The sequence below is a fragment of the Rhyacophila brunnea genome, unplaced genomic scaffold (genome assembly GCF_057557595.1).
Source record: "Rhyacophila brunnea isolate RB1 unplaced genomic scaffold, BYU_Rbru_1.0 scaffold_95, whole genome shotgun sequence".
In the NCBI taxonomy this organism is placed as follows: Eukaryota; Metazoa; Arthropoda; class Insecta; order Trichoptera; family Rhyacophilidae; genus Rhyacophila; species Rhyacophila brunnea.
The window spans coordinates 145,231-154,775 of record NW_028233367.1 but is presented as its reverse complement, the minus strand read 5'-3'; positions in this window follow the sequence as shown (position 1 = coordinate 154,775).

Below are 9,545 nucleotides of genomic sequence, written 5' to 3'. Positions count from 1 at the left end.
ACTAAAACAGGGGCTGTGAAATATAATATTACTTTATCAAATTTCATAATAAAATACTCGATGGTTAAAAGTGTCTACTCATGCAAATTTAATATCGTACTATTCTTTTTTTTTAAGAAACTCAATTGACCGTTCAATTTTAAATTACAGCATTGAATTTGCAAATCCTCTACTTATAATATTTTTCTATAGACTTAATTTTTCCATCAATAAACACATTTTCTATAGCGAATACTTTAATTTTTTTTGTTTTTTCTAAAGTGAAATTTATAAAATTATAAAAATCAAAGCTCTACATATTTTTAATTATCCTTTTACACTATTATTATGTATATAATTTATTAATTTTTTACCATTTTAAATCGAAAAAAATATATATTCTATGATAATGATGTCATAATTCATTCTAAGTAGCAGTAACTTTTAATAATGCAATATAAAAGTTTGGTGTATTTTTACCAAGATTTATATCGGATGAACCTATAAACTCGTCTATTGATTGTAAGCTAGAACAAGATAAATCCGTCCCTGAAACTAAAATTTAAAAACATGAGCAATTGAATATATACATTCATGATGAATATAAAAAAAAGTGTGGATTGTCCTTTATTTATGTTTTTATTTGAATTATATATTTAATTTAGTTTCATAGATTCAATAAAAATAATTTAGTGTATTATTTTGAGCCTTGTAAAAATTAATATCAATGTAATAATTATTATTTATAAGACGGCAATTTAATATTAATCATATTAAGCTACGTTAATAAAATTTAGAACAAATAAATGTTTAATATTAAAATTTAGCTTAATTTGACACAAAACAAGTAAAAACATTTTCTGTTTCTTCAGTTTATATAAGTCGGAATATATATATTATACCAAAGTATTTTTTTCTCTTTAAATATTAAATGGCGAAATATATTTAATTGTATCTGGATATAAATAATAAATTTTAAAATATACCGATTCGATATTAAATTCTTATATATATAGCCTTATAATAGGAATATTTACTCTCCTTAAAATTATATGGATACTCACAGACTTAATTACGAGCACAATTAGATTGAATTTTAAATGGTAATGTTATGTAAATAGGTTTATTTAAACGGAGTATATTTAGAACTGCTAGTAGCCTCAACACCAGGCTTTCCATGCCCTCAAGTATTTTTAGTAGCCACAAAATCACTAAAGCTATAACTAATCATCTCTGGCTTGATTTCAAGAGGAACAAATACCTTTCCATTATAAAACTCAATAAGATTACCAACCATACAAAGCAAGATTAAAATAGAAAGTGCATGTGTCTTAATAATTGTTGGTTTATCTTCTAGATATACATATGCTTGTTTCCTCAGTCAAGCATTTCTTTACTGATGTAACTTCTCTTGGTGAAAGACCAAGTTTAATATGTCGTCGTCTTTTTGATGGCAAAAGATCAGCAAATTTAATTATCTCGAGTTTTTGAAGTTTTCAAGATCATTCCTCGGTAACTGTGTTTTCTAAATACTCGGCGTTGTTTATCAAAATTATTTGACATTTTGGATAAGGGCTTAAAAAAATAGAAAGGCTCGATTTGCATAATAAAAGAATTTAGGTTAATATTTTAGAGATTAAACGAGCTGATAAACAGGCCATGCGTTCCATAATAATCAAAAGCATACATAAAAATAGAGCACCGATAACCCATGTTCATTATAACTATTTTAAAAGTATCATTATTAAGAGTTGGCAAATAATTTATATTTAAACACTAACATATTTAATTTAATCACAAAAAATCAAGACAAAATTATATAATATTATTTAAAAATTAGTTGGAAAAAACTTTCAGGTAATTATTTTTCTGTTGGCATAATACACGACGAATCACTAAAGCATTAATTATAGAGCAAGGGTGATACTATATACCAATCTTCGAAAAAAGGCAATGAAAACCTCACCGAAATTATCTTATATCTATATAATTTAAAGATAAATTGATGTATTCAAACATAATCATGGCAATATTATAATAGTTTTGAAAACAATGATCAAATTCTTAGAGAAACAAATATTCTACCTATAAGATGTTATGAATGAGTGATCTATATAATATAATCAATGAAATATAGCTTAAATCATATAATATAATTATAATATAGTGGTAAAAAATCTTTAATAAATAGCCTTTAGATTTATTTGGTATAGATATGTTTTTCGTTTCATTATCAGACAAATATTCACCTAATAAAAATTACATGAATTGGATCATATAATTTATCGTTATTTACATATTATGATAATAGAGATCAAAAAAATTTGTATTTAAAATATATGCCACTCAAAATCGATAAAATCCGAAACAATGCTCTACTAAAAATAAACATAATTTGCAAGCACTATAATTATAAGAATCCAATGCCTTGAAATCACACAACAAAAATTTTACTGTCATTTGAAGTTTTAGATGAAGATTTAACATTTTATGTCAGAAATTGCATACAATCTAAATAAATAGAATAACAATATTTTTCCTTACAAGAAGCCTTTAACATTTTATTTATTCATATAAATAATCCATAAAAAAATATTGTAAATAGACATTTGTCGCAACATAGTTGGGAAGCTACTCATAAAAGTTATTTTCATTGATAGCCAAGATGAATTCTAACTATAAATTTTTAAAATATATTTATCGATTTTATGGTTTATCAACGTAAAACATATTAAAAACGTTTATAGGCCTTAAAAGACCCCTCATTTTACATATCATACATCTATATTGATTTATAAAATATTATTAGTCTAGAGTGGCAATTAATTCCACTATTAATAATTCATTCTGTGTCTACAGGTCCATCCATAATATACATAAGTAGTTGTGCTATGCTTTCAACTTGTAATTTATAGTTTACATTTTTTTTTAGTGTATCTACGAAAATTTTCACGTAGATTTGGAAACGCCCCTATAAAGTAGAAAAATATAAAAAAACGTTAAAATAGACTGCCTATCAACCAAGGATAAGAATATCTTGTTTCTTAAAATTATATGTTATAGATACTTATCCTGGATGGATATAAACAAATATATAATAAAATACCCAAAACGAATCATAAAAGATTCACTGAAATTACTATCCTAATAAAAATAATTTGTAATATTTATACTCGGAGCCGAAGCCATATGATAGCACGAAACACCAGCAAATAAGGTTTTTTTGGCTATAATATTCCATAGGTCGTAATAAGAGAATCTAGGGATGAATGAAAGGTACACTATAAGATAGAATTGAATCTAAGGTTTGAATCAATAAGCCTTTAAAGAATATACATAGAGGTGATTGTAACGATGATGAGCCACTGGGAAGTATTAAGCTTTATCTGTAATTATATATAAATCAATAGTTTTGCTGAACAAAGTAATCAAGCACAAAATAAATTAACCCATGAATAAACATCAGCACTGCATGCCATATTAATTTTTATGGATTTAGCAGAAAATGTGATCAATTCATATTTATAATTTAAGCCATATCAGTTTAGTATAAATATACGAATGTGAACAATTATACTATATTAAGATTATTTCACTGTTTTTAAATGTATTTTTAATTATATTATAAAAACCACCTGGTCATAATCAAGATAATTGTTAATACATAGAATAATAACCCAAGTTTAAAAATATCAAGGGATGATTTCTCATTATTTAAAAGTTATAATGAAATTATAGAAACAATGTTTTGCTTTGAATTTTATATCGCCTTTTATGTCTTAAGGCTACCAAGCAGGCATAAAAGATATAACTTACAATCAAAGAAGCCTCGATCAATAGTACAAAAAGTGCACTACACATATCATGAATTTTATATTTGATGAGTGGGCTGTAGAATGTATAATTTACAATAAAAAAAGGGGGTTAAATAAGGAACAAAAAAACATGTAAATATATGATAAAAACAGTAAATTATTAAAAAATATTATTTATTATGAATTTTTTATACGATAATGCATAAATGTATGAAAGAAAGAATATTTTTTCTGTTTATTTTTCTAATTTTTATCCCTAAAGTTATAGATTTGGCATTATATAATTAAAATATAAATCAGAATCTCTATTAATTTATATATAACCAAGGTTTTAATATTATCTTACAAAAAAATGTTCTTCTATTTACTGCTATATCGAATTTTAGTTTATGCGTAATTTTTTAGCAAAATGTATATTTTTGATTAAAAATCCGACGCAAGTATAATTAGAAACTTTTGACACTTTATTCTCACACTTAAAATGCTATTCTGGTTCTTCCATTTTATTACACTCCTCTACAAATATCTTCATTTTCTGTATAACCAACTTGTGAACCTTCTGTGGACTAAGTATGACATCATCTTTAGTTAAAGAGCAAGAAACTGCTTAAGCTAGTTCAAGATCAAATTCACATTTTTATTTTTTATTAAATTATTATTACTAGAATCTGTGTCGTATTCTATATCCATTAACTGAAGGGCGTTCAAAATAAGTTTTTATATTCATAATTTAAATTTGAAGTCTCTAGCAAAACTTTAGAAATCTACGTTAGATCATCATAGTAATTGGGATTTCTCTAATCAACAGTTAAACTGTATTCCATAAAATACACGCATGGAAAATCATCGTAAAAAAATCATATTCATTAAAAATACAGAAAAATGAATATCACATCGAAGACTTTAAATAAATAAATATTGGGCTATATGCTATTTTAAAATATATAAAAAAAAATTTCTATTCATTCTTAATGACGTAAATTTAATCTTAATCTTAAAAAAAAACTATAAAGATATTCGTAAATAGTAAAAAACCAAATGTAATAATATTAATTTATCTTTAGTCACCACCCACATTTATATGAATCCTTTTTTTATACGTTTCGTACAAATCCAAGCGATTACAAACTTGCGTCACAATTGCATGATTTAGTGATAATATTTAGTCTTAAAATAATACAAAAATGTTCTATTGCTTATAACATAGTAAACAAGAAATAAATTACTCACAGTGATATTTATAGATATGTGAATATCGGTAAATTTTTATAATTTCTATATCATATCAAATAACTCCATTCCTATTTCAACACATTTTGGATTATTTAAACAATTCATTTGTGTCAGTATATTTAAAGACAACTCTTCAAAGTTGTACAAGAGAAAAAACCCTTGTGTTTGCAGAAAATCAGCTTTAGAATCAGATTACTAAAATCTAAATCAAATACTAAAATTGTTCTTAAACATTAACAATAAATTTTTATATATTATATGTCCAAAAAGATGTATATGCCATGTTAAACTATCATAGTCGGATTATAATAATCGAAATTTATTGATAAATCACAGAATCTATTTTTTTGTCTTTTTCTCATATGAAGTACTCAAAAGTTCAAGCCTTTTAGCTTCCAAACAGTAAGAATTAATAATATAGTAATTTTTGGATCGATATACACCAAAAAATATAGATGTGTTGACGCAGTTGGTTTAGAAACACTTATATAAATAGCCCTAGTCTTAACAGAAACTCACCAAGGTAAAATATAAATTTACTCAAAACGATAGATGCCCGCAATGGGGTGGCCTGTCAAAACTAGAATTATACCCTTAAAAGGACTTTTTAGTTGCGAATGATTTCGAAGTTTGCTGTTCAAGACGTCAAAAGACAGCAATTAATTTATTGAAATCTATAAATTACAGCAAGAATACGGTTTAAAGGGGGGATGGTACCATAATAGACCAGCGAATGAAAGAAAATAGGAAACTATTAACTTCTAAAAAAACTCGCCTAGTAAATAGATCTAATCACGAGAAATAAAATAGTCACAATAAAACTATAGGACCACATTGATGAATGCTTAAGATAATCAAAAGTTCTATATAGTAAATAGCGAAGTTCTTAAAAAGAAGATATATAGAAGTAAATAATAAATGAAAAAAATTTGTCGAGAATTGCAAATAATAATCCTTGGCTATAAGAGCTAGGATCACTACTGAAGTATTAGCGTATGCCCAAGCAATAATATTTCAAAAGACACATGAAATATGAAATAAGAAGACGCATTTTAAATACCATCAAGATGATGTGGTAGTAAGATGTATCAGCCAAGCCTTTCTTTAGAGAAATCTAAAGTTTTGCCTGGAACATTATTAAAAATCAAAAACACATAAATAAAAATTTATTTTATTATATTTATGTTTGAAGTATTTACAGAATTTATTTTCGATTCACAAATGAAATTTGTAAAGCGGCATATTATAATATTTCTGTCAGCGCCTTTAATTATTGTCACTAATTAACATATTAATTGTGCTAAATACTATCAATATTTTTTCATGAAATTCTTATTAGTGGCATCTAAACAATATAAATTGCTGGAAAGCATTTTTCATTATTATGAATTATATCTAATATTAGACATAAATTTCAAATTTATGCAAAAATAGAATTGGCTTATTATGGATTTAAATAATGTTCTGATCATATAGATTTCTAGAATATTATAGGTTTTGAAATCTTGACATCACGCACGTTTGTGATTTTTGTCAAAATAATAAATAGATTTGAATGGTTTATTGCAGACTACTTTCTAACCGGATATTTGCTTCAAGAAATTGCGCTTTATCACAACATTTATAAATTATTCTAGTAAAACTTTACCAGTAGATAAATCGTTTTTCAGCCTTTTATACCATAAAGTATTTATGCATCAATTGAAAGTACAGCATAGCGATTCAATCTTTTAAAAAAGGATATTTATTCTCAGTTACCTCTAGATGTCACGTAATTATTTTTTAACAATAATTATTATCGGAAAACCTAATTCTAAAAACTTAAAGCGACACGCTTCTAATCTATATATTCACTGAAAAATCAAAATTTATGGATCCAAGAATTATAAATCTATTATTCTTTTATCAATATTGATTTGAATACAAAACTTCTATTTTTTAGACATTACCAGCAATTAAAGTTTTCAATAAAATTGATGCTTTTAAAGGTGATTTATATACGTAAGTCATATGATAATATTATAAAATCTATAAAAAACGTTTTAGAAACTCAAACAAGCAAAATAAAATTACAATAAAACCAAAATATACTACATGTCTAGCATAAATTTTATTTGTCTTCGTATATAAAAACTAAACCTTTCTATAACCGTGTAGATAAATATAAAGCAAAAAAACTGTTAATAACTTATCTAATAGAAATCATATCCACAATTTGATTTGAAGCGAAGAAAATAGAAAATATCCATTTGATATTTTGCTGCGAGTATTACACTATATAACGTTATGTGTGAATAAAGTGATTTTATGAAATGTTTTATTCAATCTAAATTTGTTTATTTGAAAATTCTTTTGTCCCTTAGTCAAATAATTAAGTTTAAACATAATTATAATTAACTTTTATAGTACAAAGAAGAATGCGATTTTAGGTAATTAATTAAAATTTACAATAGTTTAATGAAATTATATAATTTTATAGTTTTATCGTATTAGCATATGTTTAAAAAGTTAGAGAAAAATAAAAATTGAGCTTGAGATAATATTAAATGTATTCTGCCTTTTAATCCGTCTTGCATAGTTTTTGATCAGTAATTATTTTTTTTTTGTATGATTTGAAAATACTGCAATATTATGTCTATTTCGAATACTTGTTTTATATGACATGGTATGAAGTTTTTTTTATCATCTTATATTAATAGATGCATATTCGTTTAAAAAAAATTAGCCAAAAATCTTATATATTTAGATAATATTACATTGTAATTTTTTTTACATTTGAATATATGTAATTTCTTTTTAAATACATTTAACTTAATATAAAATTTTATATAGATTAAGTCTAGTATAATTTTTATGTATAAAACGAACTAATACACCAAATTACCAGATGAAATGCGATTTTTATATAATATTTTTGTGATTTTTAATAATAAATTTGCTTTTATTACATTTTTTGAATAAAAATCACAATCACGAACAACCCTATCTAACAACAAAAAATGGCATGTTGATTGAAAAATTATATCGGATTTACAGTATATTTATTTTGAATTTTTATTACACATACTGTTCTGTAATTTTCGACAAGTCAAGGATTATATTGTAGCAATTCGTTTCATTCAGAACCACCCATGCGATTCTATTTACATATTAAGCAAAGAAGTGAATACCGATAAAATTAATACGGCAACGGCGTAAATTGTATTTTTTACTTTTATTCGGATTTTAAACACACAAAGATTTTTTATTATCGCCAAAATCGAATTTACACTAGAATATATATAGAAATACATTTTATTGTATCTAGTCTAATTATTTTTTTAATAAAAAAAGCAATTATATTTGAATATGCATTTTTTTTATGTATTTGAATTTATTATTAAAAAGTTCTGGAACGAATTAATATAATCAGCATTCTTTATCATTATATACATAAGAAATTGTAATAGTTCTGGCTTGGAATATCATGAATATGAATAAAAAAATCGAGAATAATTTATAATTTTTGTAATCTTAAAAGTATTCACTAATATTGAAAGAAATTTGTAAAAAATATTTATTGGATTTATAAAAAAATGGCACTGTAAAATCATAAAAAATTCCCACATTGGTCTAAAAATGTTATATGTAAATATACCATCCGTGTCTATATTTTGCAGATTTTGATCGTGAAGATATGATGTATATTTTCCAAAATTTTGGGCCTATTTAAATGATATATCAAGAAATAGGTCTATTTTTTGGATTTAAATGGGTTGCTGAATTTCAAGGGCATTAGATGCAATCATAGTAAAAATAAGAGGCTTTCAATACAAAAGCGAAAATAGCCTGTTTCATTAAGCTACAAAACTAAATAACAAAAATACACTCAAGATGGAAGGGTAAATAAATATCTTTGATCCAACTACATATATTTAATGTTTGTTAAAGTTGAAAAGAGTCACAGACTATAAATTTTCATCGCAAAATATCAATATTTTAATTGCAAATATTTACATCATTTCTGTCTAATTACAAAAACCCAAATGATGATATTATCACAATATTAGATAAGTTATTATGTATTTGGTTATTTTAATCTTATATTTGTTTAAAATCATATCCTTAAAATAGCCGATATGATTATAATAAGTTTTTATAAAATTTATAATTAGATACTATAAGTTTCTATATGAATAATTATTTTTATATGCGCAAAAAAACCAAATACTAGAATTAATGTTTTGTAACATGTGAAACACCTTTTAATGTTTCATTATAGTCAAAAAAATTCGAAAAAGGTTTCTAAACTCTAAAAAACTGTATTGAACCAATATATTTACCTTTTGGCTTATCATGTTTTTTTACCTATAGAGGCTCTTACTTTATGTCAAGTTATGGTTCAAAGAAAATGCTTCCAATAAATGTAATAGTTCAATAAATAATTTTGCTTAAAATAATTTTATCTATTATAATTACTTAATAATATTTTATTTAAATAATAAGATAAATTTTAGTTTTTAAAATACTAGAATAAAA